The sequence below is a fragment of the Borostomias antarcticus genome, assembly GCF_949987555.1.
Source record: "Borostomias antarcticus genome assembly, chromosome: 5".
Classification (NCBI taxonomy): domain Eukaryota; kingdom Metazoa; phylum Chordata; class Actinopteri; order Stomiiformes; family Stomiidae; genus Borostomias; species Borostomias antarcticus.
The window spans coordinates 24,624,719-24,641,712 of NC_140238.1; the positions used below are offsets into that span (position 1 = coordinate 24,624,719).

A 16,994-nucleotide genomic window follows, 5' to 3' on the forward strand; every position below is an offset into this window, starting at 1 on the left:
ACCCCATAGCCCTTACATCTGTAGTGATGAAGTGCTTTGAGAGGATGATCAAAAACCTAATCATAGCCTCCCTGCCTGCAAACCTAGACCCTTTGCAATTCGCACGTCGCCCCAATAGATCGACAGACGACGCCATAGCCTACATACTACACACCGTTCTAGCCCACCTAGACACCAGGAGGGGTGACTATGATAGAAAACTGTCGATTACAGTTCAGCTTTCAATACAATAACCCCCTCAATACTAGTTACCCAGCTGAGAGACCTTGGTCTACCCCCCTCCCTGTGCAGCTGGGTCTTTAACTTCCTGACCGGCAGACCACAGGTAGAACGAGTAGGCCACCATGTCTCGTCCCCTCTCGCCCTCAACACCGGAGCCCCCCAAGGCTGCGTGCTGAGCCCTCTGCTGTATTCATTATACACCCACGACTGCACGGCCGCTTCAGACTCCAACACCATTGTGAAGTTTGCTGATGACACAGCTGTGGTGGGCCTGATCTCTAACAACGACGAGAAGGACTACCTGATGGAGATCAACCACCTCGAGAACTGGTGCCAATAGAAGAACCTCATGCTGAACATCAGCAAAACCAAGGAATAATGATAGTAAACTTTAGCAGGAAGCAGCAGAGGGATTACCATCCACTCAGCATCAGCGGGGCCCAGGTGGAGAGGGTGGACGGTTTTAAATACCTTGGGGTGACCATTACGCAGGACCTAACATGGTTCCTGCCACATCAGCTCCCTGGTAAAGAAGGCCCGACAGCGTCTCTACCATCTCAGACATCTGCGGGACTTCAAGCTCCCCCCAAGGTGCTCAAGAACTTTTACACCTGCACCATTGAGAGCATTCTGTCAGGGAGCATCCCCACTTGGATGGGCAGCAGCACCATTATTCTTTGTACTTGTGTTTGCCGGATGGGTATTTTAAGCATTTCACTGTGCATTGTACTCTGTATAATTGTGTATGTGACAAATAAAATTTGAATTTGAGAGAGGAGAGAAAAGAGAAGAGAAGAGAATAGGAGGGGAGGGGAGAGAAGAGGAGAGGAGGGGAGAGGAGGTGAGAGGAGTAGAGAGAGAAAAGGAGAGGAGGGGAGAGGAGAGAGAGGAGGGTAGGAGAGGAGAGAAGAGGAGGGGAGGGAAGGAGAGGAGGGTAGAGGAGGAGAGGAGAGCTAAAAGGAGAGGAGGGGAGGGAAGGAGAGGAGAGGGGGGAGTGGAGTGGAGAGGAGAAGAGGGGAGAGGAGGGAAGGAGAGGAGAAGAGAGGAGAGGAGGTGAGGAGAGGAGGGCCAGGGAAGGAGCGGAGGGGGGAGGAGGGGAGGAGAGGAGGGCCAGGGAAGGAGAGGAGAGGAGAGGAGGGGAAGTGAGAGGAGAGAAGGGAAGAGGAGAGGAGGGAAGGAGAGGAGGGGAGAGGACAGCCACCATGATCCTCACACATAGTTAGCTATAACCCTAACCCTACACACATGGATACACATACAGGTCATATACAGTATAGGGCACACATAGTTCATATGCAGCTCATATGTACAGTAGAGTTCACACATGGATGCACATGGCCACAGTTACACCAGGATGTGTACACAAGCAGGCGGAAACAATGTGCTCTCCTCAGCTAAGGTAGGCTAGGGCCACATCAAGCTGCAACACAGCATTGTGGGACTGCAGTATTCTGCATAATGATGGTCAAAAATACACCGCCTCTCTCTCTCTCTCTGCCTCTCTCTATCTCTCTGTCTTTCTCTCTGTCTCTCTCTCTCTTGTGAATAGTTAAAACCCGGGCTTTTAATATAATTGGTGACCCCACGTGAGGCGTTCAGGCGGTCTAAAAATATAAGTGTTTGGGGTTGGGATTAGTGGAAACATGAGCAGTTGTCTTCTCTCAGCCAGGCATTAATAACCACAAGACACGGGTCTACACTCTACCCACATACCTGCCTTAGGACTCTACCAACAGCCTCTATACTTGCCTGAGGACTCTTCCACAGCCTCTACCTGCCTCAGGACTCTACCACAGCCTCTATACCTGCTTGAGGACTCTACCACAGCCTCTACCTGCCTCAGGACTCTACCACAGCCTCTATACCTGCCTCAGGACCATAAACGGATCATGAAAAAATGGGCCCCTGGGCCTGGATGTGTAGAGGGGCCCCCTCCCTACCAGCTCCCCTCCACCCCCCTACAGCCTCGGCCGCAACACTGTTGTTCTCAGTTTGTTTTCTTAAAAAAAAAAAGGAAATGTGAGGAACCTGCTGTAAAGCATCTTACTGTCTCTTTTTCTTTTCAAATCTGTCGTTTTGCTGCTCCACTTAATATGTGACGGTGCTCCATTTTACATGTACGGTTCTTTGTCAAGAACAAACAGATTGAACCAATTGACCTTATGACCTGCACCTGTGTGATCTGTCTCACGTTCACAAACTTTAATAGTGCCCTCTATAGACTAGTTTTATAGCCTATTCATTAATCTATGGAAAGGTAGCCTACATTCCCACCCATTAGATTAACGGCTATAGAAAATATGTAGCTCACACAAGCTTCTCTCTTTTTTTAAAAGACGTGGGCCCCTATAAACTGTTCAAAATATTAATGTTTTTTTTATGTTTGAGTAAGGAATCTCACCCTAAATTTCTATCAGTGTCCCTGCAACAAGAAATGCAAAAGGCCCCGTGAGGTCTTGGGCCCCTGGGCCCGGTAGGCCCGTTCGGTAATGTCTTTGCTCAGGACTCTACCCACAGCCTCTACCTGCCTCAGGACTCTACCAACAGCCTCTATACTTGCCTGAGGACTCTACCCACAGCCTCTATCCCTGCCTCAGGACTCTACCACAACCTCTATACTTGCCTCAGGACTCTACCACAGCCTCTATACCTGCCTCAGGACTCTACCACAGCCTCTATACTTGCCTGAAGACTCTACCCACAGCCTCTATACCTGCCTCAGGACTTTACCACAGCCTCTATGCCTGCCTCAGGTCAACACATGTCACAGGGACTGGAAGTCTCATGCTGTTGTGACGACTGCTGCAGTAAAAGTGATCGAACTTTCATTTCCAGACACATCATGGACTGACAGAGTTAGCTGGAGGTGGTAAAAGTGAGCTATCAATCCAGGGTCAAAGTGTTGAGGTGAAGTGTACTCCTGTCAGAACATGTGTCGGAGTTAACTGTGGATGCAGGTGTGTGTGTGTGTGTGTGCGTGTGTGTGTGTGTATGTGTGTGTGTGTGTGTGTGTGTGTGTGTGATCCACTCCAAAATTTACTGGTTTCTTCCTTGGCCCATGTTTCACCCCTCCACCAAGTTCCAGGAAAATCGGTCTGGTAGTTTTTGTGTAATCCTGCTGACTCAGACTCACGAGACACAGGGGACCCCCCCCGAAAACATAATCTCCTCCCCCGGACTTCGTCCTGGACGGAGGTAATTACTCACATCACTCATACAGTACACACACACACACACACACACAGCTGGGTCCATACATGCTGGCATGCACACCTCTTAAAAAACACTGTACTGTGCACAAATGAGGACCATCATACACACACACACACATAGGGATGGGTATCATTAGGATTTTATCGATATCGGTATCGATACAGGTACTTATCAATGCCGGTACTTATATCGATACTCTTATCGATACACTTTGGGACTCATACACTGCCTGGGTCAATGTTTCGGTCTCAGTTGGCCTTCCATCACTGGTTATGGCAACCTTTGCCACATTGGCAAGCTCACCTATGATGTTTCTCTTTTCAACTGCAAGCCAAGCAGGTATGAGGGTGTCTGATTATGTGCCTCTGGAAGGGGGGTGGTTACTGGGGTTAAGGGCTGTGGTCATATCACTACTGTAACAACTAACCGTTAACAGTAACAGTTACTAACATCAGAATACAGACTGAACTGTGGCTACATTGCTTATGTAGCTAGCTACAGCAACTGAAAATATTTTCATTACATCATCTCTCATTCCCAGTCAGAAAATGTCCGCTAATCGCAATGCTAATTTCCGCTATGTTAACCTCCATTGACTTACAGTATGCTAACCAGGCCAGATCCAGCCTGGCCTATGTGCGTGGCTGGCTTGTTTCTGTTCAGGACTGGTCGACAGAAGCTAGTCATGCCACTGAAATAGCTGTGAATTACAATGATATTAAATAATGTCTGATAAATTAAGATAGGTCTTGTCGCCTGGACACATCAGTTCCAATGCCTTCAATGCTAATCCATCACATAGGAGAGGTAGGGGTACACAGGTTTCCCGTGTGGAGTGGACGTGAGACTCCGCCCCCTTGGGACAGAATGGGTCAGGGGCAGTGCAGAGCCCTCCGGGCAATCTCCATGCACCCAGCAGACCACTCAGGGGCTGAGTTGTGGGATCTGTAGCGTGGATAGTGGCGAGACTCCACTCCCTCGGGTCAGAGCAGTTCAGGGTTAGTCCAGTTACTTCTTGAAAATCTCCATGTACTCACTAGTGAAAACTGTGTCTCTCTAGCCCACTCAGGGGCTGAGTTGTGGGATCCGTGGCATGGATAGTGGCGTGATGGCGAGACTCCGCCCCCTCGGGGCAGAGCTGGTCGTGGACAGTGTACCTCTCTCCGGGCCACCCTCCTGCCCCCACCAGTGAAGACCCTGTGTCTCTAGCCCAGTCAAGGGTTGAGGCGTGGGGTCCGTGACGTGGTGGCGAGACTCCGCCCCCTCGGTTCATATTGGGTCGGGGGCAGTGGTGCCCTCTCCTGGCTACCCACCTGCCCCAACCAGTGAAGACCGTGTTTCTCTAGCCCTCTCAGGGGCTAATTTGTGGGGTCCGTGGCGTTGAGAGTGGCGTGGTGGCAAGACTCCGCCCCCTCGCGTCATATTGGGTTGGGCGCTGTGGACCCCTCTCTGGGCTACCCACCTGCCCCCACCGGTGAAGACTGTATCTCTAGCCCTCTCAGGGGCTGAGTTGTGGGGTGCATGGCAGCGAGACTCCGCCCCCTCGGGTCAGGGCGGTTCGGGTGTAGTGCAGTTACTTCCGGGCAATCTCCATACACCCACTGGTGAAAACCGTGTGTCTCTAGCCCGCTCAGGGGCTGAGTTGTGGAGTTCATGGCATGGATAGTGGCGTGGTGGCGAGACTCCGCCCGCTTGGGTCAGAGCTGATTGTGTGCAGTACAGTGACCTCTGGGCAATCTCCTTGCACCCACTGGCAAAGACCGTGGGTCTCTAGCCCACTCGGGCTGAGTTGTGGGATCTGTGGCGTGATACTGGCGTGATGGCAAGACTCCGCTCCCTCTGGTCAGAGCTGGTCGTGGACAATGTACCTCTCTCCGGGCCACCCACCTGCCCCCACCACTGTAGCCCACATCCTGGCCTTAAGGAGGATCATCGAGGAGGTGAAAAAGAACAACCAACAGCAGTCCTGTGTTTTATTGATTTCAAAAAAGCATTTGACTCAATACACAGAGATGGTGAAAATCTTGAAGGCCTACGGGGTCCCTCCTAACCTACTCCGGGCCATAGAGGCCATGTACAGGGGCACAAGAGCCAGAGTGGTAACCCCGGATGACAACAGTGAGGAGTTTGACATCCTAGCAGGAGTACTACAGGGGGACACTCTTGCCCCCTTCCTCTTCCTTGTAGCCCTGGACTACACGCTTAGGAAAGCCATCAGTGGGCAGGAGCAGGAGCTTGGCTTCATAATAACACCTAGGAAGTCTAGAAGAAACCCTGCTGTAGTCCTGGCAGACCTGGACTATGCAGACGACATCTGTCTGATGCCCAACCGTGTGGAGCAGGCACAGGAGCTCTTGAACAGAGTAGAGGCAGAATGTGCCAGGGTTGGCCTCAGGTTGAATACAAAGAAGACCGAGGCAATCACTTACAACACCCACCTGGACCACCCACCTCTCAATACAGCAGGGGGCAATGCTCTAGCAGAAGTTAGCGACTTCAAATATCTGGGTTCCTGGGTCAACTCATCAGAACAGGACCTTAAGGTGAGAAAAGTGCTGGCATGGAGGGCCCTGAAACTTGCTGTCCACTGCCACAGACATCATGAACTCCCAGCCAGCAAGCTGGTGCTTTGGGAGCCAACACACGGGCACCGATTAAGAGGATGTCCCACACCAACATACGTGGATGTACTGAGGAGGGACGCAGGAGTGGAGAGTTCTGCGGAACTGGCTGGATGTATGGACGACCGAGATGATTGGAGACTTCGCTGTCAAGCTCGTCTGAGGACGACCTAATGATGATAAAACATCCAGTGACAAAATATTGTCCACACCGAGGCTTGAACCTGCGAGGCTTGAACCCGCAACCTTTGGCATGGAAGGCGGACCACTGCCTCTTGTGGTAGCAACATAGAACTGCAGGTCAACAACCCAACGGAGGAAGAGAGTGACAACCAGACATTTGCTGTCTTTGGTGCGCTGGCTTACAGCCACGCACAAAAACATCCACAATTGTTGGCATTCATTTTTGGGGGTGTCTTTCAATGGTTAGGGAAACATTGTACAGACTTATTTATAATAACGATGATGAGTGTTACCTGCATCTGTAGCCTGGCTCATCTGCTGCTGCAGCATTGCTATCAGCGCCACCAGCATTAGCATTAGCAGCTTCATTAAAGCAGTCAAACACGCTGCACTGCTTCACATTTAGTTTCATGAGGTTACTGGTGTTACCCCCTTTGGACACAACTTAGTTTTTACATGAATTGCATTTAGCACCGTCGGTAGACTTGGTAAAGTACCGTTTTGCCCTGTCTGCCATGCCTACTTCCTCAAGTGGCCTACTGTACTAGAGAGAGGCAAACAATAAAAATGCCATGGCCTCTCACCAGCAGCTTCGTCATGATTAGGGGACGGATGCCAGCTGCGTTGACTGATTTATGAAACAAACGTTTGTCCATACAGATAGCAGCACTGTTTGTCCATGAGCTTATTGATATTTTGGTACTGACCCAATGACGTACGGTACTAAAAAATACCGGTTTCCGATACCCATCCCTACACACACATGAGTGAACAGTAAACACACACACACACACAGGACTGAACAGTACACACAAACACACATACTACACTCCTGACACACACAGATCAATTATGCAGCACCGTCTTGATTGTATCCTCCCACACATCCAACAGAATCTGGCAGGACATGGCAATCCTATTCCACTTAATCCACACACGCGCACACACACACACACACACACACACACACACACACACACACACACACACACACATACACACACACACACTAGGGCTGTCAAAAGTGCCAGGAAATTGAGTTCGAATATATTCGAATTTATTTATTAGGGTTCGAATAATATTCGAATATTATAGGTCCTACTATAAAAAATAAAAAAAATCCACAAAAAAAAAATCTATCATAATTCACAAAAATAAGATACTTATTGTTTGCGCAATATGGTGACGCTGCCTCTAAACTGGCCTGCGCGTTATTTTCCACAAAGGGGCAGTAGAATAGAGGACGTTGGTGAACTTACTAATTTAACAGGCCTAGAGGCCTACAAAGCCTAGAGGCCTACATATGGGGCCTCTCGTGTAGCCTATAAACATATTTTAGATCAACTGTGTGGACCAAAATGGTTGTGACTCTAATTCACTTGACTTAGCCTACCAACCATGCAAGATCATTTTTAAAATGAGCCCTCTGCAGTTTATATAGCCAAATGCGCAAGTGAATAAAGCACTTTCTCGTGGATGTAATTTGCCACAACTCGGCATTTATTAATCACACAATAATATGGAAATAATAAATAGGAAACCCCCGTTTATTTCTTAACACAAAAAGTATTCAAACGGCTACCCTAAAACATAAACCTAAATTACATTCTGTTTAGGTTTTTTTCTTCTTCTTTTATCATCCAATTGTATAGAACTATTGAGAACAGAGAGGCATAGCCTTGTTTAGCCTAGGCTATATCACCACTAAACAATAATGTCGTTGTTGGACTTATAACTAAATAAGCACTTTTAACTTAGCCTACATGTCAGTGTGTGGGTTGAGTAGCCAGCCTATGGTACTGATTAAAACAACAAATAGGTGTCCATGTCCATTTGGAGCCGAAAGTAGGCTATCACTGGAGGTTATTGGCAAGGAAAACGAGACGATCCACTTGCTCCGGGTCCAGGGCAGAACGTTTTTTGTTGACAATGTTTCCAGCGGAGGAAAACACCCGTTCTGATCTCACCGAAGTGCCAGGGATGACCAACTTCTGCCTCGCTAGCTGAGCAATGTTTGGGTACTTTAGTGAGCCTGTCGTTTTCCACCACAAGAGTGGATCCTGGTCGGCTCGTAGTGGTGTCTCGCTCTGGTAGCGTTTCATCTCTTCCTCTAAGAGGGTACTCGGCTGGGGGGCAGGTGCAACATTCTCCCTGTATGTCTCCCCGAAGAGGTCGCACATAGCGGACAGCGCAGTGAGTGGTGCTGGGTCAGCTGGCTCTCTCTCCGTCTCTGTCTCCATCTCCGCCTCTGTCCCGGCTCGTGCGAGAGCAATCTCAGCCCGAATAGTACTATACACGTTCTCCTTCTCGTCATCACACAGATGCACTAGTTTGTGAAAGCGAGGATCAAGGTAGCTTGCTACATTTAAAAGCAGGACCGTTTCGCTCTCATCCTCCTTATTATACCGCTTTCCGAGATCTTCAGTCATTTTTTTCCTCATGTCTCGCACTGCCGGGAGTTCATCAGGGAGAGGTTTTCGTAGCTGTGACAGAAGGATGTGCTGCAATGGCAATACAGCGGATGCTGTGGGGTATTTGTCCGTTGACAAAGCTTCGGTTGCCACCTTGAATGGCTTCAGAACCTCTCTAACTTGTTCCAGCATTCTCCATTCATTTGTTGTCAATTCAAGGCGGGATATTTTTTTCTCCAGAATAACTGCAGCAACAGCCGCCTGTTGTTCAGATGCGCGGCAGACCATATCATAGGTGCTATTCCAGCGAGTTGGACAGTCGTTGATGAGTTTGTGTTGTGGGAGTCCCAGCAGGGCCTGCTTGGACCGTAGGAGGCTCCTCAGGTTGCTTGTGGTATTGGAATATACCACGCTTGCTCTGCAGAGCTTGCATATAACCCGTTTCTTATCTTTGACCTCGCCATTGATGGCCACGAATCCAAAAAAATCCCAAACAGGGCTCCTACTGCTAGCTAATGGGACCAGCTCTTCCTCCATTTTCACTTTTCTCACTAACAAACGTATTTCTGGCGCGCAGGAAATGAACTTTTCGTGCATGAACATGATTCGCTGCATACAATTTATATATAATATTAATTATTAATAATATTCGAATTCTCAAATTTAGGTTCGAACTTATTTATTTTAAATAAATTCGAATATATTTCGAACTTCGAATTTTTTTTGACAGCCCTAACACACACACACACATACACACACACACACACACACACATACACACACACACACTTACACACACACACACACACACACACACACACACACACTATCTGATGATACTGATAGAGAAATATGTCCTGAACCATGATCACATGCCTTCCCTCCATCCTTGCCCTCCTCTTAGTGAGTCCAGACTGTTTAGATTGTCAGGGCGGAACACATGGATGAGGTCACAGTGTTGGTACGCATGGCTCTGTCATAGCAGGGCGTCGACCGGCAGGCTCACTGGCTATGCTGACAACATGAGACTGCCTGAGAGGATAACATGAGACTGACTGACAGCACGACATGAGACTGACTGCCTGACCGAAGGGACAACACAGCTTCTCTTATGAGAGGGAAGGAGGTCTAAGCCACGAACCCAGAGGCATCTGGAGTCATTCTCTAATCTAATGCAACTGGTTAATATCAAATATTCAGTAGAACTGGATCAGTATCAGAGGGACTGTACCTGAGCTACCCAGCCTAACCCTATCCCTAACCGTACTCCCCCTGTCCCTATCCCTACTCCCCCTGTCCCTATGCCTTCTCTTGCTGAGAGGGTGATCGGCTGCAACCTGACATCCCTTTCTCCTTCGTGCTTCTCCTCCCTTTTCCTTCCCATAATCGCCGTCTCCTCCTTCCTCCTCTCCTCTCTTCTCCTCCTTTCCTCTCTCCCCCCTGTGTCGTGTCTAATGCAACTCTGTGCTGCAGCATGTGGGTGTCTCTCAGAGAGGCTCTCAGCCTCAGGGCCAATCTGGCTCCTCATAACACTGCAGCCCCTCAGACTGCTGCCTACTCCACATCATTCTCTCAGATACACACACACACACATGCACACACCTACTCTCACACACACACACACACACATACACACTCTCACACGTACATACACACACTTAGACACACACACACACACACACACACACCCACCTACTCTCTCTCACACACACACTTTCATTTACTCTCTCACATACACACCTGCTATACTCACACACACACACAAACACACCTACAGTACTGTACAGTACTTACACACACAAACACACGTACTCAAACACACACACTCAGAGACCAATGCATGCCAGTCGTATGATGTGACTTGAAGTCTGATTACAGTCTGATGCCGTGTACCACTATTACACACTAATTACATGTGATTACATGCATGGCCTGACTTCCATGTTCCTGTGAATGTCATTAGCGTTTCTCTCTTCCTGCTTGCGCCAATTCAAGATCCCCAAAATCTGGAGAAGAGCCCTAGTTGTCGCAATCCCTAAGCCGAACAAGCCTGAAGGGGACCCCAAGAGTTCCCGCCCCATCTCTCTGTTATGTATCCCATTCAAGATCCTCAAGCGTTTAATCTACGCCTGCGTCGAACCAATCATCGACCCACTGCTCCCACAGGAGCAGGCCGGGTTCCGACGTGGGAGTTCGACCGTAGATTAAGTCACTTTGATGACTCAAGACATCGAGGACAGCTTTTCGGCTAAAAAGAAGGCCGGAGCTGTCTTTATAGAACTGATGACTGCCTACGACACCGTATGGCACCGCGGCCTCACCTGCAAGCTGCTCCGCCTGCTGCCGGACAGGCACATGGTCAGCATGATCATGGAGTTTGTCCGAAACCGCAGCTTCACCCTCACCACCGATAGCGGACGACCTTGCGCTGGTGTACTCCGCTGGAGACTGGCAGGCCGTGGAGGAGACCTTGAGCCAGGACATGCAGACACTAGCAACATACCTCCAGAAATGGAGATTGAAGCTCAGCAAGGCAAAGATGGTGTGGGCAGACTTCCACCTTAACAACAAGGAAGCCAAACGTGAGCTCCGAGTGCACATCGATGGAACACTCCTGCCATGCTGCGCTGAACCAACCTATCTCAGCGTGACTCTGGACAGGTCGCTCACGTTCCGCCGACACTTCGAGTCACTGCGAAAGAAGTTAACAGCTCGTGTGGCGTTGATGAGGCGACTGGTCCGATCAGGCTGGGGTGCCGGCGCAAAAACACTGCGTACGGCAGCCCTAGCCCTGGTCTACTCAACCAGTGAATATTGCGCACCGGTGTGGTGTTGCAGCGCTCACACTCGCCTCATCGATCCTCCCATCAACGAAGCCTTGTGCATTGTGACAGGATGCCTGCGTCCCACTCCTGTGGACAACCTTCCCATCCATGCAGGCATGCAGCCCGCTGGCCTCCACTGCACAGGAACCACTGCATGTCTCGCCTACCGGGCCGTGGAGCTTAGCCACCTGCTCTATGACAGACTCACTGCAACAGCGGAGCCTCCCCGGCGTCTCAAGTCGAGACACCCATTTATGTCTGCCACGCGGGATCTCCTGCAGCAATGCAGAGATCTTAACATCAGTGAGGCAGGATGGGCTGACCAAACCTGCCGTGTGGAGTGGGAGGCAAACACCTCCAGACTCCATGATTTTATCCCGGCTACCGGTGCTTCCCCTACCGGGATGGACCTACCCAGGCCGGCGTGGGTGAGGCTTAATGGTCTCCGGACCGGCGTTGGACGCTTCCGCTCATCAATGCACAGATGGGGCTTGGCATCCCGTGCGGCATGCAAGTGTGGCACCGAGGAACAAACCATAGATCACGTCATCCAGGACTGTCCGATATATCGGGCACCCAATGGAATGCGTGGCCTGACGGTTGTGGATGACAAAACGGTGACATGGCTCCTGGAGGTGTGCCCGGATATATAGCCCGGGTGATCCCTCACCCAGGCTCAGGGTGGTAAAAGGATAGCCCCTCGGCCCCAAGCCTGGGGGGGGGAGAGGAGAAACAACTGCCCAAACAACAAAGAAGAAGGTAGCAAGCTAGTAGCTAGAATAGCTGGCTAGCTTAAGCCTTAAGCAGCTACACCTAGCTAGTTAGTCAGCCGTTTGGCTGTAGACTATGCTAGCTAGACTATATTATCTAACAAGATCAGTTATATCTAATGTTAAAAGACAGATTCGGAATTTACCATTATAAGCCATGTTATAAGGTTATTTACGATCATATACAATGGCCGACATAAGAAATTTGTCAAACGATGCACTCTCGAAATATAGCCCATCGCCGCCAGCACACTCAATGGATTCATAGGTGCATCTAGACAAAATCCCTCAAAAACACCATAAATTCTTGTTTTCAAAGACAGGAAACTCACCGCGTGATCTCTAGTGTCCGTTGATGTTCTGGCAAAAAAATCACCACAAAGAATGCTTCCGATCGGGTTTTATTTAGCATTTAGCATTTCACTCGCAGTAGCCTACAGTCCTTTAACTGGCTGCTTTGCTTTGTTACCTCCCAGCAACTAGGATGTATATTATATATATATATATATATATATATATATATATATATATATATATATATATATATATATATATATATATATATATATATTGTGTATTACTATTAGAGATGGGCTGAGATGGGCTGCCTGCAACCCTGCCCCTGCAGAAGCCTGCAGTTAATGAGTGTGTGCGTGTGTGTGTGTGTGTGTGTGTTTGTTTGTGTGTCAGGTCTTAATAACACCAATGACACTAAATTGGATTCTCGTGCCCTGGCTGGCTGGAGGATCCCACCGCAATTTGTCTCCTTAAGCAGTTCAGTCATTTCAGTGGTCTTTGTTGTCATCAACTGTGTGTGTGTGAGTGTGTGTGTGTGTGTGTGTGTGTGTGTGTGTGTGTGTGTGTGTGTGTGTGTGTGTGTGTGTGCGCTGTGGCTGTGCTGCCATCGACCACCTTGAGAGCCTCAGTGTAGACAATATATTTCAAGCTATCTGTGACTGACAGAGCGTTTAACAGCATTGAGGAAGGCCTGTTAATGTATCAGCTATAGGGTTATTAGGGTTAGCCTATAGACCTGCAGCTCTTAAGCTCCTCTGCAGTGGCTCCCTGGCTTTTGGACATTTATACAATTAAATACATGTATTTATTAGCTAAATAAATGGTCATGTTGGCATTCAAGATAGCTAACTAGCAGCAGACAGGCTAGTCCAGTACAAACTGGTGCATACAAATACACCAGAATGTGTTTTTGATCATCGGATATCTTAAATCTTGATATCAGTCTATTATAACGCCTGTAGGCTACCTGTATTCGTTCACTGAAGACAGAATCTTACAGCCGGGGGTGCAGTGGTGACAAAAGAAGTGGATAGGCTACTCTGATGAAATGCTACAGTTTACATAAGTGGTGGTTGGATACGTGTAGCTCCTCTCCACTACACCTCTGCTCATACTGCTGACTGTCAGCTTCAGAGGGGCAGAACAACGAGTGTCAGTGAAGTCAACGTCAAGTCAAAGTCGTGTGACAACAATGGGATGTGTCTCAGCCAGTTGGAATGGGAGGTAACTAGACTTGCTATAAACAAAATTATGATAAAATAGGCTATAGAAAGAATGAAAGCAGGACGGGTCTTACCTTGCGTAATGTGATTTCAGCTGGCGTAAGGCTGCGAACCACGTCGGTGGAATGTAAATTGCACCCCGGGGATTCGAACTGACAAAGTTAAGAGCTCTGCTGTGACATTCACATTAGGCTCTAGTTAGCCCTTGCTGCACTCGGAGGCTTTCCTACGAGGTTCTGTGGCCGAAAACTGGTGAAAACTGACTGGTGAAAAGTGTGAAAAGTGTGCTGAAGTTCGTCCAGATGCAGCTGGTGTCGGTGGGAGTGACCGCAGCGCTGCGCGCGCCCCAGTGTCCACGAGCCTCCGTGGGAAACATTAACCAGGAACGCGCTCGTGCCGTTTCATCCGCCCACCACAACACGACTGGTTTAGGAAACGATTTTTTTTAGATTAGCCTAAAGTTTTCTGTTTACGGTAGGACAGGTCGCCCATTTTATATAGCCTAGTAGTGAATCCCTAAGCAAAGCGGTTACAGTTTCACCATAGATTGTGAAAGGAGGTGAGGTTGCAGCTTTAGGACCGACCAACAGTTAAATTGCCTAAATGACATCCAGATGCCAAAAATGAACAAAAACTAGGCCTATATTAAATTATGTATGCTTTTACAACTTCCTTTGTAAGCTAATGATGGCTGTTAAGAATAAAAGGCAATGGTTGAGCCCCTGCGTCATGCTCTGGTGTCCCAGGTGGGCTGGATGGCTGTGTGATCCAGAGGGGCTGCGCTGTGTGCCAGCCTGGACTGAGGACAGACTTCCCTCCGGTGTGTGTCACTCTATCAGCCCAAACATGCTTGCTTTTGGTGGTAATTACTGCACCAGTGTGTATGTGTGTGTGTGTGTTTATGTGTGTTTGCTGCTTGTTATTCCTCCAACATGGACAGACAGTGCGTGGTGTTCCCGCCAGTACTTTGAGGTGCAGGTTGGCTATTGACTAGCCTATTGTAGGCTACCTGTCACTCATCTCCCTCTACGGCCTCCCGGGACCACTTCAATGGCAGCGCCGCCCAATCAGAACCCCACCCCTGTGGTAAGATGTAGCTTACCATCCTGCGGTAAGATGTAGGTTACCCTAGCCTTCTATGCTGTAGATGTAGGTTACCCTATCCTGTGGTAAAATGTAGGCTACAATAGGTTACCCTCCTGTGGTAAGATGTAGATGTAGGGGCGGTTGCACCGGGCCTCGCGCTTTAGAAGGCCTCGCGTCAGACGGGAGGGGGGGGGGTTGCTTGTGATTTTGTGCCATGTGGGGGAAAACATATGTGCATGCATAGTGCATAAAGGCCTCGCAATGCCTATTTCGCACAGGGCCTCGCATATCTCCCAGACAGCCCTGCTCACCTGGACCCTGTTCATGAGCAGACCAGGCCACCTGCTGGGAGATAAAGACCTGAGACCAGGTCACCTGCTGGCGGAGACACAGTCAGACATTCAGGGCTTATTGAACAGCCTCTGCATATGGCCTCTAGAAAGCATAACAGTCCTTGTTTAGTCAGTGAAGCCAATGTCCTTCTAGACGACTGTTGTGTGTCCTTGGCTCTTGTGCTTAGATCGTGACTAATGTGAGAAAAAAATAGTAAGCCAAGCATTATACTGTATTGCTCGACATTAGCTTGCCAATGCTCTGGTGAGCATCATTTACAGCGTGTGGACATTAATTATAGCTTTATTAGGCCAGTTTAAAGTGCACCTTTTTTTAAACCTGTCCAAGTATACAGCTAGCCACAGAACACACCCACAGCGAGGAGTCCACTGACCACACGGTTCAGAGAGCTCGGTCAGGCAGACTGTACACTGTGTTGCACCTTACGTTGCCCTGAGCACTTTCCATGCCATCTGTCTTACTGTACTTCAGTGAGCGTCAGATCTTTAATGGTACACACACACCAGATTCACCCAGTCTCTGGCCTTAATTACTGGGCTGTGTTAGACCCTAACCCATCCCTTTTGCGGTACACACACCAGATCAATCCAGACTCTGGCCAGAATCACTGTGTTGTGTTAAATCCTAACCCTACTAACCCAACCCTTTAGCAGTACATACACACCAGATTCATTCAGACTCAGGTCAGAATCACTGGGCTGTGCAGACAAAGGAACGTGCAGAAATCTGTTGTTGAGTTGATTAATGATTCCCCCCTATAGACCACAGCTGGAGCCTTGGCTGTATGATGCAGGACCTTCTGTATGTGTTTCTGCGTGTGTGTGTGTGTGTGTGTGTGTGTGTGTGTGTGTGTGTGTGTGTGTGTGTGTGTGTGTGTGTGCACATGTGCGGTATGCTTGCATATGTGTCCCTATTTTCTCTCGTCTCTTAGGACTGATTTGTCTCAGTGGAGATTGTCCGTGTAGGAAAGATTGCAGCTGTGTAGTACACTAGCGTTAGTGTACAGATGTGTACACTAGCATTGCGTTCAAAGAAATACTGCAGTTCTCGTACTTATAGTTCAAAGAAATACTGCAGTTCTCGTACTTATTGCAGTTTAGCCTGAACCAGGTCATGTGAAGCGGCAGGGCTGGGACTGGGCAGTAGGCAGCCTCGTCACAATCTTCTCATTCTATATGTTGCATGAATGCCCTTCTAACACAGAACCACCACAGAATACATCAGCTGAATAATTAAAGCTGGCCAGCTTGCAGTGAATGTACAGAGCATCCGGCCATGCCCAAGCCACTGCACACACATGCTATAGGACTATTCCCCTGGCCTGTGTATGTTGTGCAACCTTCTTAGTGCAATGTTCATGAATGTGTAAACGCATAAACTGCTGACCCATTGAGGCTTCTAATGTGTGTGTGTGCATGTGTGTGCGTGTGTGTGTCTGTGTGTGTTCGTATGTGTGTGTGTGTGTGTGTGTGTGCGCGTGTGTGTTTGTGTGTGCACGTGTGTGTTTGTTTTTCTTTGTGTGTCTCCTCGTGCAGTGTGGAGGCTGGGTTTCCGTGGTAACCGCAAATCCACATCCCAGGGAAGACCGATTCACCCCTCCCCCCCATCCCCCTCCTCCTTCTCTTCCTCCTTCTCGACCTATCCCTCTGAATCAACCATTTCTCTCTCCTTCCCGTCATCTCTCCCTCTTCTCCTCCCTACTATGCCCTCTTTAACTCTGTCTCTCTCTCTCTCTCTCCTTTGTTCTATCCCTCTCTGTCCTCTGCCTACCTGGGAGGGAGGTGTGAGG

General features: G+C 49.0%; 1 protein-coding gene across 1 annotated transcript in view; it reads right to left on the reverse strand.

Moving 5' to 3' along the window:
- LOC311309695 (uncharacterized protein) overlaps positions 1-13,968 on the reverse strand; it is a gene marked incomplete at its 3' end in the record, with an annotated part of 39,084 nt that extends 25,116 nt beyond the window's left edge. The window contains exon 1 of the mRNA XM_084439019.1: positions 13,840-13,968. The remainder of the gene's footprint in view (positions 1-13,839) is intronic.
- Positions 13,969-16,994: the final 3,026 nt, after the last annotated feature.